Raw genomic sequence first — 2,704 nt, forward strand, 5'->3', positions numbered from 1 at the left:
AACTTTTTGCCGCCACTATAAAATATAAATAATACGAATACTGTCTGCTAAATTCATGAAATAAATAAATTACTTACCTAAAGTATCTGAATAGCTGATTTATTGACATCACTTGTTTAACTAGCACTAGCATGCAGTACGATGTGTATCGTCTGAGAGACAGTGACAAAATGTTTTTATAGTTGCCAATGCCAAAAAACGCCATTGTTCATTAAATCCAAACAATGGTGGTCAAATTCTAACAACTGATCAACAATGTGAACTTTGATAAGCATTTCTCGATAATCAGTTCTCAACAATTATTTGTATTATTAAAGTTTAACTGTTATGCCCAGATGGTGAAATCCCCCAAAACCACCAGGGAGCTGAGTCTGATGCAAAAACAAAGAGTCTTTATTCAAGCTCGAGCCTGGGCTCTCAGAGACCCGACTCAGCAGGTAGGTCTTGACTGAGAGCCCTGCCTCGCTATTGTCTGTTTTCTTTATAAGGGTTGCATATTATTGCTACCAGAGGTCACAGGGGTTGGCCTGATTGGCTGGGGTGTTGTAAAGGTTTCATGGAATTTGTGGAATTTCCTGGGACTAGGGTCTTTCTGTAGGCAGAAACTTTCTATAGGCTACTCAGTGGCAGGGTTTTTACAAAATGGAGTCACTTTTGTCCTCTCATAACATTATAAAATTAACAAAAATTATATAAAACTCATATCCTGGCGAAATAACCGCATGGCAGCTGAAAACCATATAGTCCCTTTGTGTTCTTCTACCGTTTCCTAGCTTGTCGTGCATTCTTTCCAAAAATGGGGACTTTTTAAAAATGCTATGGGATGCAGGACAAATTGTTAAAAATTGGGACTGTCCCACCAAAAGCGGGATATCTGATCACCTTACCCAATGACATTTATATGCTAAGGATAAAGAAAAAAAAAATTTTTTTTGAGACAAAGTCTCACTTTGTTGCCCTCTATAGGTTTGGTGGCATCATAGCTCACAGCAACCTCAAGCACTTGGGCTCAAGCCATTCCCTTGCCTCAGACTCCCAACTAGCTGGGACTATACATGCCCACCACAATGCCTGGCTATTTTTAGAGACAATTTCTTGCTGTTGCTCAGGCTGGTCTTGAACCCATGAGCTCAGGCAATCCACCTGCCTCAGCCTCCCAAAGTGCTAAGGATTATAGGAATGAGTGGGAAATATTTTTTTTTAATTTTTTTTATTTTTATACAAAAAGACACAACAATTTTATTTTTATTGTAAACCAACAATTTATACTTGTATGAACTTATGGAGTACACAGTGATGTTATAATCTATGAATACAACATGGAATAATTAAATCAAACTAGTCAATATATCCATCACCTGAAATACTTAACATTTTTGTGGTAAGAACATTTGAAATTTACTCTAATATTAACTATAATTACCACATTGTGCAACAGAACTCAAAAAAGAATGAAGCATTCTTCATAAGATTTTGCACCTTTGACCATCAATGAGATAAGATATCATTTTCAAAATAGCATCCGAACATGAATATGTTTAACCTACATCCTCCAGGTCATAATAAAGCAAGCTGGTGAACAGAGTAATAATTCATTGTATTTCACGTTTAACAAACTGTTAACAGAGAAAGTTGGCTGAAGAAAGGCATATGAACATTGTCTTACAAGAATTAGAACCGAGGGGCTCCATAATCATCTGGCATCTGTTCAATATTGTATCTGTGGTTAGAAATATACATGATAGGAACTCCAGGGATTTTCCATATTCTTCGTTTAAGGTCTCAGTCAACTGTGGCCACGATGTAACACTTGTGCTGAGTTACTCTCTGTACTAAGCAGTCATCTGCATAGGTTGCTTTATGTGTGCATGGTAATCGTTCAAATCTTGGATCCTTGGCATTCCTGAGGGCCACTCGATACTTCTGCCCCAATTTCTCAATTTCAGCCATTACACAGTCAGTTATACAAGGAATACACTTGGCATACAGACAGTCCATCATTGACTGAACTAAGTCCAATTTGGCTTTAATGGAAAAGTTGATAAAGTTAGTATCAACCAAGATGTGGTAAGGTGGGCTCAGCTGTGTATTATATTGGAAGAATAAGCATGAAGGGTGCTGGGAGTCTTCTCTTTCCTTTAATGTGCTGGGATTTTTCTTTTCTTTCTTTTTAGGTTTCAATCTGTCCTTTTCTTTAAGCCTCTGATCCCTGAGACTAAGCATTCACTTCATGGTTGCATACTTCCTTGTTTTCTTTTGCTTCCCCAGTCTCACGCCACACTCTTGTTTCTTCTGGAATCACCCAGAAATATTTTTTAAAAAAGACATTTTACTCACATTCTGAGTGTCAGGGGTAATACAACAGCAGCTATTATGGACATGCAAAGAAAATTAAAGACTTACAAAATTGCATTGAAGGGTAGACTAGGCACTGGCATCAGTATATAGCTTTCCAAGTACAGTAGTTTGCATGTGACATAGTGACATTCAGGGATGAGGTATGTAGTAGGGTCCTAATACTATAAAGAAGTCAAGTTATATCAATCTATGTGAGGAGAGATTTCCTCCCATGTCACTTGATTCATAGGAGAAACTATGAACAATATTTATTCTTCTGGATATTTCCTATGAATTTATAAATATACACTTTCTTAAGAATAAGTTACATCGGCCCGGCGCCTATAGCTCAACCGGCTAAGGCGCC

The 2,704-nt window shown here is 37.5% G+C and overlaps 1 pseudogene; it reads right to left on the reverse strand.

Annotated features, from left to right (window-relative positions):
• Nucleotides 1-1,671: 1,671 nt before the first annotated feature.
• LOC111722801 lies at nt 1,672-2,232 on the reverse strand (annotated as a pseudogene).
• Between the last annotated feature and the right edge of the window lie 472 nt (nt 2,233-2,704).

The sequence above is a fragment of the Otolemur garnettii genome, unplaced genomic scaffold, assembly GCF_000181295.1.
Source record: "Otolemur garnettii isolate 467f Iridium unplaced genomic scaffold, OtoGar3 scaffold00395, whole genome shotgun sequence".
In the NCBI taxonomy this organism is placed as follows: Eukaryota; Metazoa; Chordata; class Mammalia; order Primates; family Galagidae; genus Otolemur; species Otolemur garnettii.